The 24835-nt window shown below is 28.5% G+C and overlaps 1 protein-coding gene across 1 annotated transcript in view; it reads right to left on the bottom strand.

Annotated features, from left to right (window-relative positions):
• Positions 1-24835, bottom strand: part of LOC113375888 (U1 small nuclear ribonucleoprotein A-like) — a 206383-nt gene that overhangs the window by 54290 nt on the left and 127258 nt on the right. The window lies entirely within an intron of this gene.

Here is a 24835-nt window from a genome sequence, read left to right as displayed (position 1 = left end):
TAGAGTAACGTTTGCTACTTTTCTACGTTTCCAGTTGGAAGAAATTTCGCTCATAAATATAAAACCGGGGAAAAAATAAAATTGATTCGCTCATGAAATCGTAAGTTGAAATACCTACCAGCCGTAGTTTTCATAAGTGCTATTTAATATTGAACCGAGTTGCAGTAAACTGAATTTTATAGCATAAAACTTTTTTAGGCACACAATTACTAGTTTTAGTTTAATACATTCTCTGCATAGTATGTAAAATTCAAGTCATTAGATTGGAATAAACTAGACATTGATAAACATACACAAGTTTTATCAAAAAAATTGCATAAAAATACTCGCACTAAAATATAATCCAAAACTAGTGGTGTATGGCATCATGCATTAAGGCAAATTGCTGGAACTTACCGTACCGGAGGAATATTAAATGTTTTCAAATAGATTATTATAAATACTGTAACTTTTATTATTCTCATTTTATAGACAAAATATACGAGCTTATGAATTGGAGGACGACGTTCATATATTTACAGAAAAGTAAATGAACGAAACTTAATCAATCGGATTAAAAATGAAGGACATTGTCTTATATTTATAAGAATTATATAAAATGAATTGCAAAGTGAAAATTATTCATTTGAAGTATATAAGTGAGCTGTAAAACTTTAGCCAGGATTAAAATTAACATCTAAATTATTTTCGATATATCAAAAAAAAAATGAAAAAAGAAATTAAAATAAAAAAAAATCCCAATAGCAATTGTTTCATCAGTATAAGCAGAAAGTTTTTTGAATCATTCAAATCGAAACTGTAGTTTACTCAAAAACTGCCATTTTTTTGCACATTTAGCTCCATATCCACGAAATAGCAGCCTTTGCCAAAAACTAATCACCTTTTTTTCGAATCATTCAAATCGGATGCTCCGTTCTCTCAAAAACTCGATTTCCATTTTCTGCACTCTTTGCTCATATCTCTGAAATGGCTGAACCGAATTTTGCCAAAAACTAATCAGCACTTCTCCTTATCAATAGGAGTCGTATGCTTTTTGAATATTTTAAATCGGTTGATTGGTATTCCTGAAAACTGTATCCATACATACACACACATCCATTTTTTTTCTAAGTTATGCCAAAATGTTCAGAAACCTTCAAAACGTGAAGATATGCAAAAAAATTTCAATTTCGATTTTTGGACGATTATAACAACTTACCCTACTTCCCGTAATTATAAAAATTTCTTCCTATTTTTATATAAAGTTTGTATAGAGTTAAAAATATTTAGTTCCGGATGCTAATACAGAGCACAATGCCAAACAAAATATTAAATTTTTCCATTGCCTTTTGTGGTATTACTTATTTAATTTTTCCCAGCGGTGGCGTAATCGATTCGGTAGTGGGCTAGCACCAACTAGTCCCGGGTTGACTGGTTCGATTCCCGCTACCGCCAATGTCCGACATCAGATAGCTTTGATGTCAAATTTCTACTTGAAGTTATAGATCACAATATAATTTTAAGTGAAAATCGACTTTCGTGGGCATAGATGCAACATTCAATCATATGATAATAATTGGGCGTGAGGGCTAATATAAAACACAACACATAGGAGCATGGCAAACCAATGGGTTGCCTCCATGAAACATTAGGTTAAGTCATTAGCTTATAGCTTATAGGGCATGTAAGGTTGATTAGTAAGACGTTGAAACAATAAAAAAAAATTAAAAAAATATTCCATTTAATTTTGCAGGTTCCCATAGTATACCTATTTGGACCTGGACCTAGACAAGGGGTAACGTCACAAAATATATATATTTATACATGGTAAAGCGGGCCTGAAGGTCCGCGGGTAAAACAGTCCACCAACATTATCTCCAAAATAAGTAAAGTTAGACATTTTTTAATGATGCTATTTTAAAGTAGAAGGCAAAAAATGAGTTTTCAGTCATCGGTTTAAATTGGACCAGCTTGCTATTGAGAGATAAGCGGCCACATTGTCAATTATTTAACAAAAGCATTATTTTTAGTCGTTATTTTTTTTTTGTTTTCAGCGCTGTTGTTTGATTTACTTTTTGACTCTCTGGCTGCCCCTTCATAAGGTAAAAAAGCCCAGATATTTTTTTTTTAGAAAAGTAGTAAAAGAATATGTTTCTACAATAATGAATTTGATGAAAATTTGATGGAAACGCAGTTCGATATCTACTGGTTTGACATGTGTTATTTGTTGTTATACTTTTGGTTTTCACAATACAACTACCAAAAATCAAAATGGACCGTTGTGCCACGTCCAACCTTATATATATATATATATATATATATATATATATATATACATTAATGATCATATATATCTATGCATATCCACATAATTAGATGCCTATAGACAATATTCAGTGCGTTGACACTTGCTTCAATATTTATCACTCTGAATTAAATGATTGTGAATTCTAATTTGTCATTGTGCATTTTAACGCATTTTTATTAATAATAATTGAATAATCGTAAAATTTGTTATTGTACTTGATCCGTTCAGTAGCGGTACTGGGCGGCTCACTGTTTCCTACAGCAGTATCACTCCTGCAGAAGACGCAAAAAGGTAAAAAATATCAAAACTCTATATTAAAATCATTCTTCAATACACCGAAAAGTATACAACTTATCAAATAACTCTTTGCGTTTATACCGCTATCTTAAATAATATCTAATCGTTACAATATTTGATTAAAATTCATTATTAATTTCCGGTAGTTCATTCAACAAATCGAAATATTCAAAATATTTGCAACAAAAAAATTCGTAGTATTTTATTTTTAAACATGATACTCGTGCTTCAAGTTTGTTTTCTTATAAACTTCTCATAATTGGTATCGTTAGATCAGATATATCAACAAAGCCCAAACAATGTTCCCTTATTTTTATTTCGTTGAAAACAAATCGAACAATAATTGTTATGTTTTCTGTTTCACTTGCATCATGTGTACAATCTAATAATTGGATTTTCGTAGCGGGAATAAATTATTTCTAATCTCTTTACTTAAAAGTTCTAATACTTCATTTTGGCTTCTCTTGCTCAAATAATGAACTCTATTGTTCTGCTGAAGAGCCTTATCAACATGATTTTATATAACAGGATCGAATTTTGAGAAAATTTCTAATTTTAAAAATTTCGAATTTTGAGAAATTGCGGTTGTTGCGGATGATCCCCAAAAAACAATATTTTTTAGCAAGGAATTTTAAAATGCCTCCAATGTTTTTTCATCTTATATATGCTTTGAGTGTAAACCAGGTTTATTTTTGTTTTTTAAACTTTCATCTAGGTATTTCCATTGTAAAAAATTCTCATTTGAGTTAGGCTAGTCTCATATTTATGCAAAGTGGTACTAAGGTTTCTCCAATAGTAAAAACCTTCTAGACAACTAGATAAGATTTATTGGATGCAAAAAGTTTACAACAAAAATAAATGAAACGATTCAATATTTCTAAGTAAATAAGCCTTGTTCTAGGAACTAACACCTCGTTTTCCAATTTTCTAGAGCGGGAAACACAAGTCCAATTTGACTTTAGACAATTATATTGTGAAAACCAAACCGATTACATCACAACGAATACCACATATAACAAACAACAAACAAACAAACCTACGACTATCTGACTATGTTCAGTAAAACTTCCTGCCCTTCCATGGTAGAAATATTTTCTTTTGCTATTTTTCAAAAATTTGTCACCTAGTGCTTTTTACCCGTAAAAATTTAATTTTAAACTAGCTGTAAGTGGAATTCTGTCTTAAGGCAATTAGGGCATCGTGCCTTAAGGCAAATTGCTGGAACTTCCCGTACCAAAAATTATTATTTTTTTAAAAAACAATTAACATTTTTGAAAAAAATTTACTTCGAAAAAATAAGATTTTTGACAAACTATAAATTGGACAAAAAATTACTTTTTTTTGAAAAAAAAAATTTTTTTTTTAAATTTTTTTTAAAAAAATTTTTTTTTAAAATTTTTTTTTTTTGAACAAAAAATGTTTTCTTCATTTTGACATATTTTGGAAGATCTGAACTTGTTTTTCAAAGCAATCGTACTGCTTTAACTGCATAGAGACAAAATATAAAGCACGTAAGCGCGGCGTCGCTGTCTAACGGGTAAACATTGATACGGAACCCATAAGAAAATAAACAAAATTTATACTTATTATTGAAATCTCTATAAAATATCTGAAAATTTGATGTGCATATGTCTAATGATCATTTTTGACCGCCAAATGGCATTTTTTTTTACTTTTTTCGTTAGATCTCCGAAACCGCTAGACCTGCCTTTATGAAAATTTGATCAATTCTTTATCTTGTCAATACAAGTAAAATGTTTTTTGAATTATTAAAATCGGACGCTCCGTTCTCTTAAAAACTGAGTTACCGTTTTCGGCACTTTTTGCCCCGTATCTCCGGAACGGCTAGACCTGCCTTCGCCAAAAACTAATCAGCACGTCTCCTTATCAATACAAATCGAATTCTTTTTGAATTATTCAAATCGGATGATACGTGTTCCCGAAATCGTCGACGGAAATTTGTATCCGCACATACATACACACACGCACACACACACACACACACACACACACACACACACATACATCCATTTTTTCTTAAGTATGCCAAAATGTTCAGAAACCTCTGAAACGTAAAGATATATAAAAATTTTCATTTTCGATTTTTTTGCGATTACTATAACTTACCCTACGGGAAGTTAATTATCTCGCGTATTTTAGAATTTATGAGATTTCAAGTGTAACCAAGAGCTTTTGCACCTTAGAATTGTTGACCATTTTTCGGTTATTGTGCTTAACTTTTATTAATTCTTTACATTAAAACTTTGGAACCGTAACCGTGGATAAAATTTCTAAGAACACAGTCAAAAAATAGCACAACTGCCCCAAGTTTTCAAGAATTAGGACTAATTATCAAACCATTAATTTAAATTTTTTTAAAATCGGTGGACTTTGAGAGGTCCTCCTTCAAGAAAATGTACTAAAGTGTGTTCCCAAGCACAACTGCCCCAAGTTTTCAATAATTAGGACTATTTATCAAACCATTAATTTAATTTTTTTTTAAATCGGTCAACTTTGAGAGGTCCTCCTTCAAGAAAATGTACTAAAGTGTGTTCCCAAGCACGACTGCCCCAAGTTTTCAATAATTAGGACTATTTATCAAACCATTAATTTAAATTTTTCAAAATCGGTGGACTTCGAGAGGTCCTTCTTCAAGAAAATGTACTAAAGTGTGTTCCCAAGCACAACTGCCCCAAGTTTTCAAGAATTAGGACTATTTATCAAACCATTAATTTAAATTTTTCAAAATCGGTGGACTTTGAGAGGTCCTTCTTCAAGAAAATGTACTAAAGTGTGTTCCCAAGCACAACTGCCCCAAGTTTTCAAGAATTAGGACTATTTATCAAACCATTATTTTAAATTTTTTAAAATTGGTGGACTTTGAGAGGCCCTCTTTCAAGAAAAATGTACTAAAGTGTGTTGGCAAGTTTCACTAAAAATTGACGCATTTAATCAGGATTGTAAAATGGTAAAACCCTTTTATTATTGAAAAACTTTGTGTAAAAAAATAAAAGTCGAAAAATGATATGTTTTTACTATAATATATACTATATTTATATATCGTTATTGTATTTGACTTAAATTGTAATATTTAATTTAAATAAAGTCTATCTATCTGTCTATCATGAATTATAAAAAAATAATCTACTATGGCCATATAAGTATTATTCATGTAGATTATTCATTATATTCAAACGTAAGTATGTGTGTAAAAATATAATACTTTAAAAACTATTCTGTACCCGTAACTTTTCTCATTGTTTGACTAGATAAATAATTTCAATTATTATTTAGAACTTCATTAAATATTTGGTTTTAATTAAATTTAGTACTTTAAAATTAAATAAATGGTAGAACGTAGGAAATTTAAATAAACTATAAAGAAACTATAAAACTTTCATTCATGTTATACATTAGAAAACCGTTCGTATATATACATATATATATATATATATATATATATATATATATATATATATATATTAGGGTGGTCCTTAAAAAGGTCATTTTCGAATTTCCTTGCTCCCAGGGGCTCAAATGGTTCCAAATAGATAAAAAACAATTCTCTGAAAGTTTTAGCTCTTAATATTAACGTTTAGATAGAGCGCAATTCAATCAAAGTTTGTATGGAAAGAGCATGGTAAAAAATTTGAAAATTAAAAAAAAATGTTTCAGGTATAACTTAGCGGCAAATGAATGAGTTTTATTCATTCATTTGTTCGCTAAATTACATCTAAAAAACATTTTTTTAATTTTTGAAAATTTTTCCATGCTATTTCCATACAAAACTTTGATTGAATTGCGCTCTATCTAAACGTTAATATTAAGAGCTAAAACTTTCAGAGAATTGTTTTTTATATATTTGGAACCATTTGAGCCCCTGGGAGCAAGGAAATTCGAAAATGACCATTTTAAGGACCACCCTAATATATATATATATATATATATATATATATATATATATATTATACGGGATCAAAATAAGATACTTTGCTGAAGAAACTATATCTCTAAAATGAAATCTGATGTTCCGTAAATTGACCCAAAGATAAGGGTTAAATATGGAAAAACCTCTCAGGGGGGTAAGTATCCCTAGAATCCGAAAATCATATGTGCCTAAGTGACTTAAATCGAACCGCCCTCATATATATATATATATATATATATATATATATATATATATATATATATATATATACGGGATCAAAATAAGATACTTTGCTGAAGAAACTATACCTCTAAAATGAAATCTGATGTTCCGTAAATTGACCCAAAGATAAGGGTTAAATATTGAAAAACCTCTCAGGGGGGTAAGTATCCCTAGAATCCGAAAATCATATGTGCCTAAGTGACTTAAATCGAACCGCCCTCATATATATATATATATATATATATATATATATATATATATATATATATATATATATATATATATATATATATATATATATATATATATATATATATATATATATATATATAAACGAGTAAATGAGTATATTCAATTTAATTATTCGATCATCAATATTTTTTATTTTATTGCAATTATTATACAAGTTGAAATTGAATTCAATATATTGTAATTGATATTAATATATCATCATCGATATGTTTATTAACTTTACAAATGTAATTAAAGCATTAATTTCAAATAATAAAATACAGCAGATCCAATGTCTATATATTTAATCACGCAATTTATGTCGAAATGTATAGTGGCAAATGTAAAACAATAGCAAAATAACAACTGTGCGAATATTTTGGAGTTTCCATAAATTATAGGTAGTTTTCCAGATTTTTAAATGTAAAAACTGAAGCTTTATGCGTTATTTTATGCAGTTATTCAGTGTGAACTTTAGTTCTATACATCACTATTATTTAACATTATTGTTATTAAATATTGTGGATGCTTAAAATATATAGTTATGCGCGACCAATTGCCTTTCTACCAAGCACATCGCAGTGCCCGATATTGGCATTTCTAATAGAATAACTCATCTGATTGTGAGGAAAAATAAAAAATGATACTGTAGTGTAGTAGTACACTACAGTACATACAAGTGACACTAACTGAGAAGGAAATTCAAGTGTTCAAAACTCAAACAAAATATCATAATGGAGTTGAACAATTCGCTAGCATTCGAGACACACACACACACACACATATATATATATATATATATATATATATATATACATAACATTAAGATGGTCCTTAATATGGACATTTTCGAATTTTATTACTCCCAGGGGCTTAAATGCTTCCAAATTGATAAAAAAAATTCTCTAGAAGTTTTAGCTCCTAATATTGTCATTTTGCAGAGCGTCGAATTTTCAATAAAAAATGACACGAATTTTCACTTTTAATTAATTTGTCGCTAAGTTATACCTGAATTTTTTTTAACTTTCAAAATTTTTTCCATGGTATTTCCATACAAAGTTTGATTGAATTGCGCACTATCTAAAAGTTAATATCAAGAGTTAAAACTTTCAGAGAATTGTTTTTTTATCAATTTGGAACCATTTGAGCCCTTGAGAGCAAGGAAATTCGAAAACGTCCATATAAGGGACCACCTTAATATATATATATATATATATATATATATATATATATATATATATATGGAGCGTTAAGACTCGAACAAGGAATCCAATTATATTAAAAAGTATTTATAAAAAAACTTAATTCTCATTTGGATCATTAATTCTATAATTTATTTATTTTCAATTTTTATTATAGTTTTTTATTAGGTTCGCGCTTAAGAAGATCCACCACCATTATCTCAAAAACAAGTAAAGTATAGAATTTGTTAACGATACTATTTTAAAGTAGAAGGCAAAAAATATGTAATCATCTTATTTGGTAAATACGTTTAATAAGAAGTATTGTTATTTTTAGTTAAATTCAACAGATTTTTATATAACCTCTATAAAAGCTTGCATATGGACGATTTAAAAAAAACAACTGAATTATTATACTGCCAAAAATGTAAGCAATAAAAAACTAGTAAATAAAAATATAAAATAAGTTAAAAAGAGCAATTTTATAGAAGATTTTACAAATTAAATTAACAGTTATTCCAACTCTGGTGATAATTATTTATGTCAAAATACGATTATATAATACATTACTTTTATTTCGAACTGGTCAAATAATTAAGCTACTATTTCGTGAAATCAAAAATAAGAACATCGTATCTATTTAGCCGGTGGTTGCCCCTTATTACCCACCCTATGAGATAAAAAAGGACGAACAACAAAATTTTAAAAGTAGTAAAAAATAGATTTCTATAATCACAAAATAACAGATAATTTTACTGAACATAGTTTGATAGTTTATTTGTTGTGATTTAATTTGTTTAGTTTTCACAGTATAATTGCTTAAATTCAAATTGAATCTTTGTGCCCAGCCCTATCATATATATTCCACACAATTATAGATATATTATTTAGGGTTAAATTATGAAAACCAAACCAATTATATCACAACAAATAACATATATAACAATTATATCACAACTAACTAATAACTATCTGACTATGTTCAGTAAAACGCCCAGCTAATTCATCATTGTAGAAATGCGTTTCTTGCTGCTTAAATACAAGAATTGATCACCTGATCCTTTGGTCCTTTTTACCCCACAGGCGGGGTAAATTGGAACAGCCAGAGAGCAAACAGGTCAAACAAGTTTTATTTTAAATTTTAAAGGGTTTTTTACGAAACAATAGCTACATTATTCAACCAATGCATAATATATATTTCAATTCACTATATAAAATTGATCTAGTCGGAAATATTCATCAGCAGAGTTGGAATAACTATTTATTTAATTTATCTCTTATTAAATTGCTTTTTTTAACTTGATTTACCTTTCCTTTACTATTTTCTATCGTATTCACCTTTGCCAGTGTAAAGTTTAATGTGGTCCTTTTTAAACCATCCAGATGTAAGCTTTTATAAAGCTTATATTAGAAAAAAACTGTTAAAGCTAATTTAGAATTAACAATACTTCAATTAAAATCAATTAAAATCACAATTAAAATCAATTAAATAACGTATACTAAAAAATAATATCAAAGTCTCGCAAACTAAACAAAAAAATAAAAAAAAAATACTTTTATTATTTTTTTTCTTTTATTGACGTTTATCGATGGCTGATTACACATCTTTTTCCCTATACATTCAAATAATGTTGTTAAAAATTTCTTAACTATACTTGTTTTTGAGATATCGGTAGTAGACTTTTTATGCTCGGGCCTTTGAGCCCCGCTCTACTCTATATTACGAGTACAATCAATTAATTTTTATTTATTTCTTACTATATTAGTTTCATTTGATCTTCTAATTAATATCAAGAACGTTTATAGTTCCGAAGCGTTGATAATAAATAAATAAATAATAAATGTTTAAAAAAAACATGGATTTTTATTACAATTGGATTCCTTCTTCGAAATCAACACAACATATTATAGACAAATCCAAACTTCAACTTTAGATAGTTCGATATATATATATATATATATATATTATATATATAATATATATATAATAAATTGCTAATCAATAACTCAATTATGTATCAAACTCATTATAAAGTTCTTCTTACCCTCATTATAACAAAGTAGACAGACGATATACATAGCAACTCACCTGAAACAAATAAGGTTCATTATTAATCAATATCAAATAGATTTGTATATATATATATATATATATATATATATATATATATATAGCTGAATCGATACCAGCAATATAAATTTTAGATAGATTCTCTTTATCAACTCTAATACGGGGTATATTTCAATCATGAATAATTGATGTCTCGAAACAGTATATTTGATTTACTAAAATCAATTTTAACGTGATAAAGTCTTCTCTTTGGAAACTTTGCTTCGTTAAAATTGATATTAGTAAACTGAACGAATAAAAATAAAACACGACAGTATATACAGCACTTTTTATATTATTCAGTTCAATTCAAATATATTTTATTACATTATGTAGGGTATATATAATTGATTACATATTTTTCTACCCTAGGGTATCATACATTTCCAACATTTGTTTCTATTACGATAAATAAAAATAATTGAAATAACAAGATGTACATGTAGGAAAAAAGAAAAACTGTTAGTAGTTTTCAAAAAAAATTACATCTTTGGGATATTCACAATACTTTGTCTATAACTTATCAATATTCATTTATAAAATTGATTATCAGTACATTACATTACATTGCATATAAATCGAATTTGCTATTTTTTTCACTGTGATTGATAAGGTGCTCATTTACAAAAATAAAATAGTTCTATTCAAATAACATTATAATTATTAATAACAAATAATTGTTAACTTGTAACAGTACAAAGTTTATTTTTTTAATTTCATTAATTTTTTATAAATTTTAAAATTAATATAAATTGCTATCGCACTACATGAAATAATATTGAAAATATTGTAAATATAAATAATGTTTCAGAAAGTTTTAGTAAACGGAACTATTCTGGAACAATGCAAAATATTATAAATTAAATTACAGGCATAAAGTAATTTCATGTTCAACAGTATTTATATAAATAAAACACGATGATGTTTTAAACTTTTTTTAACTTCCCGTAGTCCAAAGATCAAAAGTAAACATTTTTGCATGCCTTCGCGTTTCAGGATTTCTGAACATCTCGACTACGTTAGAAAAAATTGATGTGTGTAAAATAAACTAAAATTTTTCATCGACGTTTTCGAGAGCACCGCCCAACCGATTTGAATGATTCAAAAAGCATTCGATACCTAATGATGGTGAAGCGTGCTACTTAGATTCTGGGAAAGGTAAGCCCAGAGGTTTTGGAGATACGGAGCAAAGAGTGCAAAAAATGGCAATTTTTAAAACCACAGAGCATCCAAGTTATAAGAAATAATTCAAAAAAAAAAAAAAATTGTAGTGATGGGAAGACGTGGTGATCAGTTTTTGGCAAAGGTCCACAAGTTTAGGAGATACAAGGCTAGAAGTAGTGAAAATGGCAGTTTTCGAGAGAACGGAGCATCCGATTAGAATAATTCAATAAAATTGCTTGTTTTGACAGTGTGAAGATATGATTATTTTTTGGAGAAGGCAAAGGCAATTTTTAACTTCCCGTAGGGCAAGTTATAGTAATCGCAAAAAAATCGAAAATGAACATTTTTATATATCTTTACGTTTCAAAACCTTCTGAACATTTTGGCATATTTTAGAAAGAATGGATGTATGTGTGTGTGCGTGTATGTGTGTGTGTTCGAATACAAAATTTCGTCGACGATTTCGGGAACACGGATGAAGCGATTTGAATAATTCAACTAGTAGAGCGCATTCGATTCGTATTGATAAGGAGACGTGCTGATTAGTTTTTGGCAAAGGCAGGTCTAGCCGTTCTGAAGATATGGGGTAAAAAGTGCTAAAAACAGTAACTCAGTTTTTAAGAGAACGGAGCGTCCGATTTGAATAATTCAAAAAACATTTTACTTGTATTAACAAGGTAAAGAACCGATCAAATTTTTATGAAGGTAGGTCTAGCGGTATTTTGTCTCTATGCAGTTAAAGCAATACGATCGCTTTGAAAAAAAGTTCAGAATTTCCAAAATATTTCAAAATAAATTTTTCTTCAAAAAGTCTTTTTTTTTTCAAAAAAAAAGTAAGTAAAAATTTATAGTTTCTCAAAAATCTAATTTTTTCAGAGTAATTTTTTTTCAAAAATGTTAATCTTTTTTAAAAAAATAATTTTTTGTATGGGAAGTTCCAGCAATTTGCCTTAAGGCACGATGCCACTAGTTAACTTCCCGTAGGGTAAGTTATAGTAATCGCAAAAAAATCGAAAATGAAAATTTTTATATATCTTTACGTTTCAGAGGTTTCTGAATATTTTGGCATACCTTAGAAAAAATGGATGTATGTATGTGTGTGTGTGTGTGTGTGTGTGTGTGTGTGTGCGTGTGTGTATGTATGTGCGGATACAAATTTTCGTCGACGATTTCGGGAACACGGATCAACCGATTTGAATAATTCAAAAAACATTCGATTCGTATTGATAAGGAGACGTGCTGATTAGTTTTTGGCGAAGGCAGGTCTAGCCGTTCCGGAGATACGGGGCAAAAAGTGCCGAAAACGGTAACTCAGTTTTTAAGAGAACGGAGTGTCCGATTTTAATAATTCAAAAAACATTTTACTTGTATTGACAAGATGAAGAATTGGTCAAATTTTCATAAAGGCAGGTCTAGCGGTTTCGGAAATATAACGAAAAAAGTAAAAAAAAATGCCATTTGGCGGTCAAAAATGATCATTAGACATATGCACATCAAATTTTCAGATATTTTATAGAGATTTTAATAATAAGTATAAATTTTGTTTATTTTTCTATGAGTTCCGTATCAATGTTTACCCGTTAAACAGCTACGCCGCGCTTACGCGCTTTATATTTCGTCTCTATGCAGTTAAAGCAGTACGATTGCTCTGAAAAACAAGTTCAGATCTTCCAAAATATGTCAAAATAAAGAAAACATTTTTTTAACAAAAAAAAAAAAAAAGATTAAAAAAAATTTTTTTTTCAAAAAAAAGTAATTTTTTGTCCAATTTATAGTTTCTCAAAAATCTTATTTTCTCGAAGTAATTTTTTTTCAATTTTTCAATTTTAATCGTTTTTAAAAAAAAAAAAATTTTTGGTACGGGAAGTTCCAGCAATTTGCCTTAAGGCACGATGCCCTAATTGCTTTAAGACAGAATTCCACTTACAGCTAGTTTTCTTTTAATTTCAGAATTCAAAAAAAAATAATTGAATTGATAATAAAGTAAATAAGCATAGCTTTGCAATTTATATAATTCTTAAAAATATGAAATAATGTCCGTTATTCTAACATTGATTAAGTTCATTTGCTTTTCATGTAAACATATATAAACGTGGTCGTCCAATATATAAGCTCTTATATTTTGTCTATAAAATACGAATAATAAAAGTAATTATAGAAAGCTAGTTGAAAACATTACAAATTTCTCGAACATTTTATTACGGTATGGGAAGTTCCAGGAACTTGCCTTAACGCACGATGCCATGCACCACTAGTTTAAAATATATTTGGCCGTATTAACTAGTTCATTAGCGATATACCAGTATTTAAACTTGAATCAAACACAAACTTTGGATATAGAACCCAATACATTTTATAAACCTATGTTGTTTTATATCATAAATCTGTATACAAAGCATTGTATTTTCTACTCTCCACCAATAATAATTTCACATTAGTTCTAAACTCAATTACAATAATATGTATATAGAGCACAAAATTCTGAGAACTGTACAAATGATAGCATCCGAATTCAAATATTCACATTCGCTTAACATAGAATTATTTCTAAATATAATTTATTAAGTCATGAATCATTTGTACTTTTTCAGATTTCAATAATAATGTCAGTGACACAGTCAAGCCTAATTTCAACTCCATGTGTCCCAATTGACCCTGGACGTAATAAAAATTGGAGATATCGGATATATTATATTACTCTAATTTAATCATGACCTTCCATGTCACACAAGCAATTAATAATCAATTTATTATTAAACTCAATTTGTTCAGTTCCCTTAATAAGTAATAATTAATTAAATATCATCAAATTAACCTCGTTGCTTTCCTCAATGTACCGCATCGAGAGGGCTTTAGGACATTTATCTCTCAAACTAAACTGGACAGAGTTTGCAAACTCGTAAATTTAAGTAAGTTACCACAAAAGTCTTGGTTTTAGTTCAGTATAATAACTAGTAATAAATTAACGAATTTGTGGATATTGTTTTCAGTTTGCGAAGTCCAAATAAAGTTTTGGAGTGCCTGTGGGTAATATTAAAATAGCCAATTCTATATTGTATAAATAGGGTTTTATATAGGCCAAATTTATGTTTTCCTAAATTTTTACCTGTGCGTCTGTTTGCTTGAGCTTAACTCCGAAACGCGATTTGACGCGATTTTTTTTGACAGGCAGCTTATGTAATTGGGCGTAACTTAGGCTACTTTTATTTAAAAAAAACTTATCTTAAATTATCTCATTTAATTGCACCCGCAATTTCGTCCGCGTGAAATTTAATAAAACAGTTAATTAGTTTATTTAGTATTTTTTAGGTTTTTATTTTTAGGACTTATATATCTTATGTTCATTTAACAAAAATTATATTTGTACTCTTTTTTTACCCTACAGAAACTATATGAAAATTTTGATTAAGTGCAATGAGTCTAATATTCAGATTTACATTAAAATTTATAAATTATTCATAGGTATTTTTAGTATTTTTCTTTTTATTAAATATATATTTTTTGTCGCAATTGGACATTTAAACCCTCCCGCATCATGCCCATTATACTTGTTTATCTATGATCATGTCATAGCTACTGTCTGGCGGTTTACAAATGTGTGCAAGTGCGTCATTTTTCAAATGTAATATAAAATTGTATTATCTCAAATTTCGATGTGCGTGATTATTAACTTTCCATAGAGTATAATCGCAAAAAAATCGAAAATAAAAACTTTTATATATCTTTACGTTTTAGAGGTTTCTGAACATTTTGGCATGCTTTAGAAAAAATTGATGTATGTGTGTGTGCGGATTCAACTGATTTCAATAATTCAAAAAAACATTCGGTTGATGTTGATAAGGAGACGTACCAGTTAGTTTTTGGCGGAGGCAGGTCTAGCCGTTTCGAAGATACGAGGTAAAAAGTGCTGCGCAAACGGTATCTCAACTTTTAAGAGAACTTGTCCTATTTTAATAGGACAAAGTAAAAACATTTTACTTGTATTGAAACCATGAACAACTGGTTAAATTTTCATAAAGGCAGGTCTAGCGGTTTCGGAGATCTAGTAAAAAAAGTAAAAAATAAGCCTTTTGGCGGTCAAAAATGATCATTAGACATATGCACATCAAATTATCAGATATTTTATGGAAATTTTAACAAGTATAAATTTTGTTTACATTCCTATGGGTTCCGTACCAATGTTTACCCGTTAGACGACGACGCGGCGCTTACGCGCTTCGATATTTCGCCTTTATGCAGTTAGTGCAGTACGATTGCTTTAAAAAAAGTTCAGAACTTTTCAGAACCAAAATATTTCAAAATAAAGGAAACATTTTTTTTCAAAAAGTCTTTTTTCCAAAAAAATAAAATTTTGGCAAACTTTAGAAACAACACTTACTTAAAAATAAGCAAAAAATAAATTATCAAAGGTGTCGCTTTTTTGTCATTTCTACTAGGCTCGTTAAAACTCCGCATTTTTTTTAGAAAATGATTAGTTGTGTAATAATAATCAACAGTTATAAAATTATTTTTACTCGATTCGATAGTGGAATAGATAAAGCATCTATCATATTTTCATTCAATCAATCAATAAAAAATGTTAAAACAAGCGCCTAGCTCTCCTACTTATAAGTAAAACAAAACTTTGTGTTCTTGTATAAAACTTTACAAGCAAAATGTATGTATTATACAAACAACAGGAGGCATAAAGTTATGACTTGTGCAAAGAATTCTTGAAACTTTTGCTAAAAAATGTATTAAGCTGATTAAGTTATACATTATAAGATTTGCCATATTTTATTCATATTAGTGTTTTGCTCTACATTTGCTTGAACGCGATTTTCAATTGGTTAAAACTAGAAAGTTGATCTTAACATAGATTATTTTACTCATATAAAGTTAATATATTTTCAATACATTTTATTGCAAAAAATTAAAATTAATTTTTGATGCAATGCTTATAGAGTGGCTTCTTTATAAAAAATTTTAAATTTTATGTCAAGGTATTGAAGCATAATTCAAAATTTGTAGTCAGTACAGATAATGCTTAATATCAGCAATGTTCTTTTACTTTTATTAGCTATCCACCAAATAAAAAAAATACATCGATTCTCTCCGAGAGATCTTCCTACCTCCTGAACTAATCAACATAGATCTTGTAAGTTCACACAGAAGACGTGAGTCATTGACCCAAGTCAAATATCACATTATGATTTCTATGAAACATCGTTGGGAGAACATCCATGCCAACACAGAGAAGTACATCGAGATTGCTTTATTTAATTTATAACGAAGTATTAAGTTTAACTTTTCAAATTCCTGAAGTTAAAAAAATACTAGTATATAAGCTTTCAAATTTGGAAGCTCTAAAAATGGAATTAGGTTCCTGAATCTGCAAATTAAGAACTATAATTTATGATTTTTGTTTAAAAGAATTCAAGTATAAACAACCTTGCAGAATAAAAACAAACAATTATTCACTAAGGGTTTCGCAAACATTTATTTAACAAATTCAGAGTAGGGGAGACTGGGTTCGGTTGTGCAACTTTTTTTTATTAGCCATAATTTTGTTAATTTACCAGTTAGATAAAAGAAAAGTAAATTAACTGGTAATTTAAACATTTGTCTACGTATAAATAGTCATAAAATCAAATTATACAAAAAATGGCGAGTGTCACAACCGTCCTGGAGATGTGGATGGTCATAAAAATAAGTTAAAAAACAATAGGTATAAACACCAAAATGGTTTATAACGACTTGTATTGTCAGATCTTAGTGATTGAATTGTTCTTTCCCTTTCTCTTCCGTCTAATAATAAGTTAAGTTAGATTTTTTATTATATGTTTAATTTTCACTCGAAAAGCACAAGACCCTCAACCACATACATGTCACAACCGTACCCAACGCACACTTTTCGAAATAAATCATCATTATGACTGATCTAATTTATCTGAGCAAAAACTAATTGCTGGTAAATAACTAATAATGTTAAACTTACAGCAAAATGACAAACAAAGCGATCTATATGGATACAAGTAACATTTATTATTATAAGAAATAGAACAAAAAAAGTATTTTTTGACTCTTTAAAAGCAATGCGGTCTATAGATTATGTTAATGTAGAGCGCTGACTCAATGCAATATGAGAAACATGTTCAAACAAACATACTACATATTTCTCCCTTTGGACCCTATCTTAAAATAAGTAAAGTTTAGCTGTTATGTCGACTGTCACTACCGCACTCTGGCACAACCGTACCCAGTTTCTACTATATTACATTTTAATATTGTTCAAGTTTACTCACAATATAACCAAAATTAACCTATGAATAAACTTCCATTTAATATTCGAAACTTGGACTTCCTTAGTTAAAAACATTTCTGACAACTTTTAAAGAATTCCATAAACTTTATAAAGAATTTGCCTTTTATGGTATTGCACTATTGCAGAGCTTATAATACAATTCTATTTTTTTTTCAAACATTATCATTTATTTCTTTTATTAACTTCATAAAGAAGAAGTTTATATTTTCACGAACAAGAAATCCGATTTGCTAATTTTATATCTTCTCGCCGTTTCAAGTCATACCTAATCATTTAAGACAAAACTTGGAAAAAGTATGTATGTGTGCATTTGAGCCGTTTTAAGACCTTTCGTCGATGTTTTCTCAAAAACAACTTAATCGATTTTTGAAATCAAAAGCAATACAATGTTACCCGATGAGAATTAGCGTTTATTAGTTTTGCATAACGACCGGCCAAGCCATTTCTTTATAATTAGCAGAAAAGTACAAACATTTTACACATTTCTCGTCCACGTTTTAGCCTAAATTCATAAACCGATTGAAAATTCAAAAACTATTCCAAATATATCATTTGGGAATCGTGCTGATTAGATTTTGGCAAAGATCGGCGAGGTCGTTCCTTCGTAATTGATTCTTAAATATTTTTTTCTCGTTTTTCAATATTATGGAATATTTAAACCATTTTTCAAAAGTAATTAACAATTTATACAAATGTAAATGTATTCAATTTTGCAACAGTTTCTCATATTAAAGAGCTCTACAGCAGTTCAGTTTACTTATAAATCACTTTATAACGAAAAATTTCTTAGCAACCAGAATCTATTAGTATATATTACTAATCAATATAAAATGATATTTATTATTATATGATAAAACGCAAATATAAAACTATCGATAAGAAAAAAAATATTATCTATTTATACAATTATTTATTTATCATAAAATTAAAAATATTCACTTTTTACCTTAATGAATAATTTTTTTTCATTTCAAGCACTCAACAAATATCTAAATTTAATGAAAACTGTGTTGAAAACACATCAAGAAAACTCGTGCTCATTATTTTTTAAAAATAAAAATTTCCAAATAATTTTATTAACAGATTTTTCGTTTTGGTATATACGTTTATCATGTTTAATCTTATTATTTTAAATGTGTTCATAATTTGCTGATGTTCCATATGGAACAGGTGCAAATAATAATAATAAAAAATGTTTTCACCATCTGTAATCCTATTACTTTATGCCCGTTAATAATATGTAATACTTTATTCAATATAAACGTTAACTTTGATAAATTTATGAAATAAAAAATTATAACAATCATGCAATGTTTTTGTTTCTGGTTTTAAACTTATTGTGTTTAAAATCGTTTTCATAAAAATTGATTCTGCAAATAATCTCTCTTCGAGGTTATCATATGTGTGTAAAATCAAAGGTATGTTTAGTGTCTAATGTATATTTTATTAGTGTGTATGTGTTTGACAAAGTAATATGTTTATAAAATGCAAGTTCATGTTCTCTGGCTAGTTTTTTAAATTATTGTTTTTTCAGTCCGATGTACGGTGGAGTACAATCCATGCAGTATATTTTGAATATCGAGTTATTTCCCTCTATATTTCTTATAGATATTTTTTTATTTTTATAACAAAAGTTCAAATTATATAGCGTGTTGCAAGTGAGAGTTATGTTTAACGATAGCATTTTTTTGTAATGATAATGATTCAAATAAATTTAAAATATAAAAAGTTGTCATGATTTTTTTCCATATGTATAGAGACAGAAATTAATCCTATATGGATTGCAACTAAAAACAAATCCAAATTGATCCTATATAGTCTACATTTCATTACTTTACCAATGGCGATATTGTTTATTAATTCAGTACCCAGTTTCACCACACATAGAAAAAGTTTATTTATTAATCAATAAATTAAAATCAAACGATCACCACAAGTCCGATATCGGTCAAATATTTCTATTCATAATGAAAAAGTAAGTGGCAAATGCAAAACCCGCATTCAGCCTATATAAACCACATTGAATCATGTAGAACAGAAGCAAATATATATATATATATATATATATATATATATATATATATATACTCGTATATACATGTGTGTGTGTGTGTGTGTGTGTATACATGAAAGCAATATCATTCGATCGAAATGAAATTCAGATTGGGTTAATATGAACTACAAATTATTATTTCATGCGAAAACGATATTAAATAATTAATGTTTCAACGGTTTCAATCCATATTGGTCAAATTAACATTCCACATATACAAACTGTATTTAATAATAAATACTACAGCAAAATTTTGTTCATGTGCACAAAATAACATACTATTTTCTGATTTTATATACCAATTATTGCCAGAAATTCTTCAGCGTATATACATAGCCAAGATAAATCTTAGCTTGATTTATATTCAAGTTTTCCAACAAATATTAATTTTCATTATTAACCACCCGTAGGGTAAGTTATAGTAATGATCCAAAAATCTAAAATAAAATTTATTGCATCTTCACGTTTTGAAGGTTTCAGAACATTTTGGCATACCTTCAAAAAATGGATGTGTGTGTGTGCGTGTGTGTATATGTATGTGCGAATACAATTTTTCGTTGAAGTTTTCAGGAATACCACTCAACAGACTTCAATGATTAAAAAAGCAATCGATTCCTACTAATCGGGATTAAAGCTGATTAGTTTTTGGCAAAAGTTGGTCCATCCATTTCGGAGATACGAAGCAAAGGATGCTAAAAATAGAAATCGAGTTTTTGAGAGTACGGAGCATCCGATTTGAATGATTCAAAAAACATTCAATTCGCATTGATGAATGATGAAGAATTGGTGTTTAAATTTTTTAAAAACAGGTCCAGTCGTTTAGGAGATATTGAGCTAAATGGCAAATGGCAAAAAATTGCAGTTTTTAAGGAAACGAAGCATCCCATTTGAATGTTTTAAAAAACCTTTTGCTTGTATTGGCGAAACGATTATGTTTGGGGAAAGCAATTTTTTTAATTATCGAACAATATATTTTTTGAATATCGAAATTAATTCGGATTTTATTTTAATTTTTTTAGCTAGAATTCCAAAACTTACTGATATACTTGAAATATTATTTATAATAAATATAATAAATCAATTCGCAATGATGGGGATAAGTAATCATTAATTTTTGGCAAAAACAGGCCCAGCCGTTTAGGAGATACTGAGCTGAATGGCAAATGGCAAAAAATAAACAATCACGAATATAAATGTTCATTACTAAGAATATACTCACAAAATTCATACCCAACAAAATATAATTCAATAAAATCCCTATTTCATCGCCTTATATATACAAATCAAAATCGTGTACGATCGATAAGTTTTTACTAATTTTTTTCTCGAAGAAGTTGAAAACTCATGGTGTTTAGATGCTCTACATTTTGACATCCTGTAATTTGTCAATTACTGATACCAACGTATTTTGAAAACCCGTAAGTTAATATCAGTAAATAAAAGCAAAAAATAAACTACTTTTATATTTATAGATTTATATAATCTATCATAAGACCGATCATCTATCTGGAAACTATTCCCAATTACGTCCAGTTTAAAGTGATGATAGTACAGAAAATAAAAAGAGAAAAGGATAAAATTGCGACTTTAAATAGATCGTTTGCAAATTTTATTTAACTATTCTATTAGGAATTTAAGACAAGATTTTTCATTCTAGGCTGTTAGAATGTTCAAGTCAGAACAGGCGTTCTGATACTTCTGCGTCTGAGTATCCTAATTCTGATGGAACTCTTTCTATTTAATTAGACTCATTGTTTGTATATAATATGCTGATTCATTACAAAAAGCTTGATAATTGTATCAAAAAATATTACAAAATTGTTCAATGAGTTCGGTTTCGCTGGACTAGTCAGTCTGTATTCACGGTGTTCATTGATGTGTTGCATAAAAGGATGTAAGGCTACTCAATAGTGCATTGTATCAAAAACACAATAGACGGCAATACAGAACACAGATAACACAATGTTAGTAATCTATTTGCCAGAATGGGCAATTTCATTCGAATTAGAAATAATCAAATGACCTAACGTGAGCTCCGTTTTTATGTGAACAGACCGTTTTTATTTTTAGTTCGATAGTTTTTGGTTCAATCTATAAGACACTTTCACAACAACTCATTATTGAAATTGAAATTATTTTAAAAATTGTTTACATGAGTCTAACATAAAGAACTTCATGTTTCCTCTTCTGGGGCTTTGATTAAACTTGATGATAAGGTTTATAGTCAAACCAAAAAATTTAAAATATTATAGGCTTATGAGAAGTGGTTTGACTACAAAAATTAATTAAAGTTTCGAAAAATAGACGCGAAACGTACGACTTCGGAGGTCTATGTTAATATTAGTTTCGGTAGCTAAGTCATTTTAGACGCTTGCTTTGAAAAAAGCCACGCAGCACGATTCCTTTGAAAAAAAGTTCAAAATGATCAAAAAATTCTTTTTTTTTCAAAACTACAAAATTTTCAAAATTCTAATTTTTTCAGTGCTTTCAAAAAATTTATAAATTTTTTTAATTAATTTTTGGTACGGAAAGTTCCAGCAATTTGCCTTAAGGCATGATGCCATGCACCAGTAGTTTGCTCTCGGATTCATAAATAATAGAGTTAAGAAATATCGAGATCAAATTCATTTTTTTTAATTTAGTTAATTAATTTTTATGTTGAATAGTTACATATTGCAAAAACATTTATAATTATTAATTCAGTGCATATATCTTGCAAACAAAAATTAAATCACAAGTCTAAGGGCTAAGTTGTAACACCGCACATTTTCTAGAAAATGATTAATTTGTGAAATAATGAATAACATTTGTGGAACTATTTTTACTTGATTTTGGGAGGGAAATGGTTACAGCAACTATCTATCTTTATTTTGTAGAAATATAATTAGTGGATCTCAAAATATATTACTTAAAAAAAAAACTGTTCTAACTAGCACCCTAGTCGTACGTATTGCGTGCAGTCTATTTTTCTAAACCGTATTTAATTTTTGCTATTAAACTACTTCTCATAGGCCTATAATATTTTAAACTGTTCGGTTTGGCTGTCAACTCCTATCACCATGCAAATCATCAAAATCCCAAAAGAGTAAAAATGTGAGATTTTCCTTGTGAGTATTTTTTTGGTAAAATATTTGATTTATGTGAAGAAACAAGATTTATGTAAGGAACAAGACATTTTTTTTAAAGGACATTATATTGCCCTTATTGGAGCTTTCGGTTACGTATTTTACATTTTATTTTATATCATATACTCTTCGACGTTCCACATATCCATTTAGTTTATCATATTATTATCATATCCTGTTCTATTAAGTTTATACATATCTAATTTATCCGCAACTGTGCCTGAGGTCTATTTTCACTTGGAAACATATATTTGATTTAAATTTTCATGGATATCACTACTAATGTATGATATCAGGTTGCCAGTACCGCATGTAGTGAACATGAAACCTTGTGGTTGCAAGGGCAAAACACTACCACTTACGCCACGTACACGCCACTTGTATGGGTGTGTTTGCTAGATGCCATATTTTAACATATTTTTGAATAAATATCGACGTTGCAAGCAAATTTTTAAATTTTTAAATTCCAAAATACTGCATTTAAGTTACTGCATAAAATAAACTATCCGATTTGCGTTAATGAAATAAAAAAGTAAAGATATAAACTTTACCATCAACTCATTACTTTGGTCATTGTGGAACTAATTCAAAAATTTCCCACAATATCTGAAATGCTCTAGTTAATTTTAACGTAATCTCAACATTACTGAGTAAAGTGGGCATTAACTCGTTCTACGGATTTAGCGGTAAATTTGTATGTATATATATATATATATATATATATATATATATATATATGCCCACATGACACACATCATAATATATACATATACATATATATTACCTGTGCCAAGTACCTGTAACTTCGTCCGCGGAAAATTTTACAAAAAAGTTAAGGTTTTTGCAAAAAAGTTTTGGAATTTTTATTTTAAGTATCGTTTATTTTCAGTAGTTTGAAATTATTGACTATTAATATATTAAAATACTATAAGTGAACAATTTTCTTGTCATAAAACAATAACACTAATCGCACCTTAACATGCCACGTCAATTTGCCTATGGATAAGCAATCTTCAGCTAAATCTATACCAGCTTTACTTAACTATTGTCCTTGTGACTTGTAAATTGACATAGCCAAATTGATACTGATCGAAAATTTTTATACCCTGCGATGTCTTTCTCGCAGCTTTTACAGCAATTTTAATTACCATCACAAATATCACAAATACATAATATTGTAGTACTTTGGCTTTGCGACTATTTTTGGGTATACCACAGGCTGGATTTTCCGTATAGTCTAAACCAAATTGGACTTTTATAGAATTTGAAACATATAATGTACAATTTTCTCCGTTTTTTCAGAAAATAAGATTGACGACTTCCTAGAAATATTCTTTTCTGTACGTATTTTGTCCCGAAAAATGTTTTGCTGGTACCACCTGGAGAGTCTAAAAAATACACTCCACAAGCGGTTGCATTTATTTCATTAATGAAGAGTCAGTAAATTTGATCTTGTTCATTTTTTACTTATGATTCATTATGATTTATAGTATTTTGAAGGTAAACTGAAGTCAAAAACAAAATCAAAATTTTTATGTTCAAGTCATACTCTGCATCAATTGCACCAGTCACTTGATAGCCCAGTCATTTGGTGCATAAAAAAGCCTTATCTAAAAAGTTTTCCGGAAGTTTTGAAAATTGAGGAGATAGTAAACAATAATGAGAAGGAATAGCCGCATATCGAAAGAAAATTGTTTTACAATGCATAGAATTTGTAAATATGTTAAAATGAGTACTGATGTCTGCATAGGAATAATTCCGTTGGAAATCTCTGACATACAGAGTACGCCATCAATATGTGGTCAATGGAAACATTGAATAAATCTGACAGAATGAAAGGGGTCATTTGATCGACGTTGTTTTTTGTTGATGAAACCTAGTTGGAAAAAATGGTAAGGCTTTAAATTTGATAATAAAAAAAAGTTTATCAAAA

The sequence above is a fragment of the Ctenocephalides felis genome, unplaced genomic scaffold (assembly GCF_003426905.1).
Source record: "Ctenocephalides felis isolate EL2017-DRISC unplaced genomic scaffold, ASM342690v1 CF-g0.4_SCAFFOLD_01886, whole genome shotgun sequence".
Taxonomy (NCBI): Eukaryota; Metazoa; Arthropoda; class Insecta; order Siphonaptera; family Pulicidae; genus Ctenocephalides; species Ctenocephalides felis.
Note: the sequence above shows the minus strand (reverse complement) of the source record. Positions and strands in the feature narration are given on the sequence as shown.